Here is a 7,134-nt window from a genome sequence, read left to right on the forward strand (position 1 = left end):
TCCCTAGATGTTTTCAGCATGTTTTCCCTAGATGATTTCCAACATGTTTTCCCTAGGTGTTTTCAGCATGTTTTCCCTAGGTATTTTCAGCATGTTTTCCCTAGGTGTTTTCAGCATGTTTTCCCTAGGTATTTTCAGCATGTTTTCCTTAGATGTTTTCAGCATGTTTTCCCTAGGTGTTTTCAGCATGTTTTCCCTAGATGACTCCAGCATGTTTTCCCTAGATGTTTCCAGCATGTTTTCCCTAGATGATTCCAGCATGTTTTCCCTAGATCATTTGCATTCATGTGAAGCTTGTTTTTAAGAGTGCATTCAATAGACTTTGACATGTGTTTGTAGGACTTGGACCTTTGCCTTGATCCCGACGTCCCAAGAACTTGGTGAGTGGTATTTTTAATAAAGTTATGTTATAAAGTTTTGACAAAGCCTTGCTTCGTTTTAGAAAAGTATTTGATCAAGCATGAATGATTATCTCTATTTTGTGTATCAAGTAATTAGCTTTGTTTTGGATGACATTCTTGGAAAGTCCTCCCATGCGAGGGGACTCTAAGCCCATGTAGCACTATGTTTGAGAGATCTCTGTCATCGACGGTCTATGAACGGATGGCCCCACCGACGGTCTATGAACGGGTGGATTTGTCTAATCGATTCCGGGTCGATTATTCCCTTGTTTTGTCCGGAATGTCATCACAAGTATTATGTAGATGTTATTAACATCCCAAGCAAGATTTGAAAGACCAAGATTTGATTAATGAACTTGATTCATCCCATGCTTTGTTTTGTACAAGTTATGACATATGTATTGTTTTGACAAGAACCTCAGGAATCATTCATTTACCCCTTTATTACTTATATCATTCACTGAGTATCCAAGCTCACCCTCCCTATGTATATATGTAGGTAACAAGTTAGAAGTCGGCTACGCCGAGATGTGTGTTTTGTATGCATGTTATGTCAGCAGTGAGGACGTCGGCAATCTTGAAGCTTTTGTATTTGAACATGTCGGCTGAGAAGCCCTTTCGTTAAGATGTGATATGTATTTTGTACTTCATTTCCTTATGTATTCAAGTTGTAAAGCTATGTAAAGATGTATGCCATTTCATTTGACTTATGCACTGCTCTTATGGACCACTTGTATCTTGAATTATTGCTTCCGCATTTGTGAGCCCCCTATATAAATACTCTGATTGTGTGTGAATTTTGTAAGTTGGCCTTCGGTAATTACGGATTATTGGCCATCACGGCACCAAACTACTAGGGGCGGTTTGGGGTCGTGACAAAAGTACTGAGTAAATTCCCAGTAAATTACTCAATAAATTCCTAGTAAATTCTCTGTAAATTACGGAGTAAATTACTCAGTATATTCCTAGTAAATTACACAGTAAATTGCTCTGTAATTTCCCTATAAATTCTCAGTAACTTACTCCGTAAATTCCCATTAAATTCTCAGTAAAGTGCTCAGTAAATTCTCAGTAATTTACTCAGTAAATTCTTATTAAATTCTCAATAAATTTCAAGTAAATTCTCCGTCAATTTTCATTAAATTCCCAATAAATTCTTAGTAAATTACTCAATAAATTCTCAGCAATTACTCTGTAAATTCTCAATAAATTCTCAATAAATTACCTAGTAAATTCCTAGTAGATTCTCAGTAAATTACTTAGTGAATTACTCAATAAATTCTCAGAAATTACTCACTCAATTCCCAGTAAATTCTTAATAAATCACTCAGTAAATTCTTTGTAAATTACTCATTATCCGAGGACTACATTTAACCATCTATGAACTTCTAAGACTGATTCCTTTTTCTCTGATCTTTCATGCCTTACTCTTTAATTTTGTAACAAAAAAAAAAGAGATAGGCACCTATTATAGATAATTAGTGGTTTAGCTGTATTGCTAAATCAGTTCCTTCCCTCTTACCCTCTACTCTAGTATGCTATTGACTTCCTTCTGTGATCTGCCAATTGCAATACATAGTTCCAAGGGAATAAAGATATGACGTTGTGCGGTAACTAGAAGTGAGTGTACTAAACCTTCACGCCTGCTACTTTTATTGATATTGATGAATGCAGGGTAAGGACTCTTATTAGATAGATGTGGGCTAAGGACTGTGTTGACTGAAGCTTTCGACATCTCGGAAGGACAAGGAGAGCATCGAGAGGTTGAATCCATTGCAAATAAGATGGCATAGTGTAGACACCTCATTTTTGACCGTCCTCAAGCCTTGGACGTCATCGGTTGAACACTCGATGATCATCCATGCTCGTGTTCGTTTTGAGTTCCTGAAGGTCTCGGTCGTGCGCCTTGCCTTGGAGCCTCTCAACTTGTCTGTTTTGTGCTTGGTTGTGGATCAAGAGCTTGTGGCTTTGTTTTTGAGGAAAGGGGGTGGCCTGCTGGCCAGCCCTACAACCCATCGGCCAGGCCCAGTGCCTATCGGCCGTGCCCTTTTTCCATCGGCCATAAGTGGTGGCCGGTCGGCCCCTTTAATGGCCGGTCGGCCATATTTTTTGGCCGAGGCCCTTTTCTTTGCTTTTGTAGATATTTTGGTGCCAGCTGTGCTAGCTATTGGGCACAGAAGGCATCCTCCATACACGTGTATGGAGGGATTGTAACAAGCTTCTAGCTTGTCAAACAAGCTTGAGGCTTGCGATTCTATATAAGGGGAGGCTCCTCTCCCCTTTCAGAGGTTGAGAATTTTGGATTAGGGCTAAACATATCCCTCTCTCTCTATATTTCTCCCCTTCTCTCTATATTTGTACTAGTTTGTGCCTTAAAGTGAGTTTTCTTCACACTTTTGCACTAAAGCACCTAGTGAAACACCTTCACTCTTGAGCTGAGGTTTTTGGACGTTGCATTTGAGTGATTTTGGCTTGGTTTTGCCTCAGAAGTGGCTGGTTTTGAAGTTGTTCTTCAAGGGTGAGTAGTTACCCTCTTTAAGCCTTGTTTTGCTTAAGTATTTGGCCATCCTTGCATGCTCTTTTAGGCCTTACTTTCAACTGCAAAAACTCTTTTTTTTAAGTGTTTGAAATGTTTGTTTGATGCTTTGTTTGAGTTAGGGGTGGTTTACCCCCTTTGTTGGCTTATTTTCCTTTGCTTTGTTCTATCTCTTAAGGCCTTTCAGACCACCTTGTTTTGGCCTTTTAACCACTGAATTCCAAAGGAATTTCAGGGGTGGAAAGTGGGTTTTGAGATCCAAAATGGATGGGGGTGGTCCCCCCTTCTTGTGTTTATTTGCATGTGTTGTTGGCTTAACACTTTGGCATGCTTTTCTACCTTCATAAGGCTCTATGTTAGCATGTTTTAGGCCTTATTCTAACATGATATAACTCTGTTTTGGGTTAGTTTGGTTGCTTCTTACATGCTTCATGTACTTGTAGTGCAATCCTCTTAGTTAGCCTAATATGCTCTATGCTTTGGACCACCATTTTAACATGTTTTTGGCTCCACTCCATCAGGATTTTACTCCTATTTTGGCATGCCTTAGCTCTGATTTTGGTCAACAAGGTCACCTCTTGCATGGTTTATGCACTTGTAGTGCAAGCTTGTTCACTAGCCTAGCTTGTTTGGTGTTTTGGCCTATTGATCTAGCATGTGTATGCTTTACTCCAGTACATTTTTGGCTTCGATTTAATATGCTTTAGGTCTGATTTGAGTGGTCTTGGTCATGTATACTTGGCTTTGCATAGCTATAGTGCATTTGGCTTTGCTAGACTTAAGCTTTGAGACCTCTAGCATGTCATATTTGAGCTTTTTACATGGTATGGCATCATTTGGCTTGTTATTTCAGACCATATACCTTTTCCATATTCTCACATTTATCATTCCTTTGTTGTGCTTGAGGGTTGAGCCTTATGCTTCACTTATGAGCCAATATGTATGCCTGCTTGCCTAAGCTTTTGGGGCTACCATCTCAGCATGTTTTTGGTGTTATTTACCATGTTACAACTCTGATTTTTGTTGGTGAAGTCACCTCAGGCTTGGTTTTGGTACGTGTAGTGTAGTCCCACTCATTGGCCTCTTTATGCCTTCCATTCTAACATGTGTTAGCTCTACTCCATGCATGTTTTGGCATTGTTTTGACCTGCCTTGGGACTGTTTCAAGTGATCTTGGCCCTTTGGGGCTTGCCTTGTGTGGCTATGGTGTAAGTGCCTTAGCTAGTCTTGAGTTTTGGGCACTTTAGCATGCTATATTTGTGATGGTCGCATGTTTTGTCATCATTTGGCATATGATTTCAGAGCATATAACCTTGTCATACCCTCATGTTTATCACTCTTTAATTGCATTTAAGAGTTGTGCCTTTATGCTTTGCTTGTGAGCCATGAGTCGAGTATGCATTCCTTGCTTTTTGTGCCTAAGTTTTGTTGAGTTTTGGCCACTGTTTTGAAGTATCTTAGGTCTGTCCATGTGTGGTTTGACCATTCAAGATTGATAGTGCATGCCTCATGTGTAATATACTTCACTAGCTTTGATGCCTTCGCTCCTTAACATGCCTTGCATGCGTTGCTTACATGATAGAGCCTTGTGCATGCCACTTTAGCATTGGTAGATAAGCATGTTGTTTGCATATGTGTTGCATTGCATTGTGTTTGGATCGGATGTTAATCCAAACACGAGAAACGAGGGGCGTTTCATACTTGAAGTGATGAAACGCGTCTCATTTTTTTGTCGTTGTCCCCCTTGATTGTGCATGATAGGGTGGAGGCCTCTTGAGTCCTATGTGTTATTTGTGCATTCATCAACATTATGCAAGCTTGACTTTTTGGCCATCATGCATTGAGATGCATGATTGGTGGCTTGAGAGCCGAGCACTACACTCCTTTGAGCTTGAGACATGATAAGGAGTGTGGTTGCACACACATTCCCTTGCAAATACACTGCCATGCCCCTGCTTGTGCTCTGTTATAGCAAAAGGAAAAATTGTAGGAAGCAGTGGCCGACCGGCCATCAAAGCTGCCGACCGGCCACCAATGCTGCCGATCGGCTATCAGAAGTGACCGATGGCCATCAACTTTGGCTGATGGCCACCATCTCTGGCCGATCATCCCTCAACATGTTCTTGAGATCAGTAAGAAGCAATCTGGAAGTTGGCACAATTTTCAGAGGTCTAAGGGTGTGCAAACAGAGGCATCTTGAGGCAAGGCGGTGGATTTCTGGGAGGACGCGACCGAGCATGCATGCCTCCCTCGCCCGCGAGGCCATTTTACCGCTTTACTAGCTAGTTATAGTTAATTACATGTTTTGTAATTAATTAGTTTAATCTGTGTTGTAATATTTAATTAGCTTAGATTAGTTGGTTATTCAATTCATTTTGGTTTGTAATAATTAATTAGCTAAATTGGTTAATTAGTTAGCTTAATTAGTGTAGCTAGTTAGCTTTCGTTTCATTCGGACCCTCCGTCGAGAGGGAAAATTTTGTAATAAGTGTGCCTGTGTGTGTGAATGTCTTCCAACCTCACGTCTTTCTCCCTTTTATTTACCAACTTTTGATGGTTAGTTTTAGGGCATGTTTCAATTAGCATACTTATGCTTTGCATGCACCAGGCTCAGCGCATCATTTAAACTGCATTGAATTTCAATACTTGAATACGTGTTTCAAAGTATGTTATCGAGTGTTGCATTCATATGCCATCTTAGATAGCCAAGCCTATTGAGTTGCATTTTACATGTGTTGCATTAGGCATCTTAACATAGCTAGGATCATGCATTGATTTCTACCTAGTTTTCTTTTTTGGCTCGGAGTACACTGTGAGTGTTTACGCTTTAGCATACTTGCACGAGTGTGCGTGTTGCCATGATAGCATGCTTGCCATGAGACTATTTGCTTATATGCTAAACTGCATGAATGTCTATGGATAAAGGCTTTATTGCTTGAATTTGGACAATTCATCAAATGTGCGTTTTAAGCTCACTTGAAATGGCAAATCATCATGTTTTAAGACCACTTGAGGGTGGCAAATCTGCGTTTTAGCCTACTTGCGAGTAGCAACTTCAAACCATTTTTGAAAAACAAACATGAGATGTTTTGATCCAACTAAAGCGATTTGGTCTATACTTGTATGCTGTGCGCATCACATAGTAATTCTAGATTAATAACTGGAATAAGAACACATGTGTTTTCAAAACCAACATACCATGATTAGTAGAGGTCGATCCTTTGATCGGGCGAGTGGGGGTGATCATTTCAGGACCTTCCCCTCTCGTGCCCATGTTCCCGAGCCGAGGCAACTTTGGTGATGACGGATATGTGGCCTTAGGCACGAGTCAGGGTTTCCTAAATTTTCCAAAACAAAATATTTAGGTGGCGACTCTGAAATCTGGCAAAGCAGTCCATGTTTGGCGCTTTTGATTCAAAATCGATTTTTTCAAAACGATTTGCCGGATTTGGACTCTTTGGTGATTTATCAGTCTTACATTGCACTTTGTGAGATTAGATTTAGAACCGTGACAGGGGTCCGAACTGTAGTAGCTATGAACCCAATTCGCGTCCTCGCGTGCGTAGGTGTTCGGGCGGTCTACACATAGACATAGAATGGGATTGATGGACAAATGCCAAATGCCACATAAGAAGCTTTTATTGACCTTTTTTTCCTATGTAACGAGTGATTTCTTCTAGTTTTCGTGATTGAGGGTGGTGAGTGGTTAAGACCATGCGTCCTAAGGGCATGGGTAGTGGGTTGCATATAGATAAATAAGTTTGCCTATGAAGGCAATCCGAAGAATTGCTTTGAGGCTGACTATTTTGTTCAATTATGAAGGAAAGTAAGTGATGGCGTGAGACACCATGTTCAGAGCTTCTTCGTTGAATTTGAGCATGCATGTCTTTCAATCTGGATCTACTACAAAGTAGTTTGATTTCATGGATGGAATAGTCTCGCCGTGACCTTCTCTTCAATTCTCAAAACTTTTGTCGCTCCATTCCTGCAGGGGCAGAGAACCTCTCGCTGTCTCGGCTGTGCTACCGGAGGCTTTGGGGAAGTCGAAATAGGAGAGCACTCATCTTAGGGTGGGCTTACTACTTAGATGCTTTCAGCAGTTATCCGCTCCGTACTTGGCTACCCAGCGTTTACCGTGGCCATGATAACTGGTACACCAGAGGTGCGTCCTTCCCGATCCTCTCGTACTAGGGAAAG

The 7,134-nt window shown here is 40.9% G+C and overlaps 1 pseudogene; it reads right to left on the minus strand.

Annotated features, from left to right (window-relative positions):
* Positions 1-6,961: 6,961 nt before the first annotated feature.
* Positions 6,962-7,134, minus strand: part of LOC145789978 (25S ribosomal RNA) — a 2,682-nt pseudogene continuing 2,509 nt past the window's right edge.

This window comes from Camellia sinensis, chromosome 4 (assembly GCF_055761805.1).
Source record: "Camellia sinensis isolate YWXY chromosome 4, ASM5576180v1, whole genome shotgun sequence".
NCBI classification, from domain to species: Eukaryota; Viridiplantae; Streptophyta; class Magnoliopsida; order Ericales; family Theaceae; genus Camellia; species Camellia sinensis.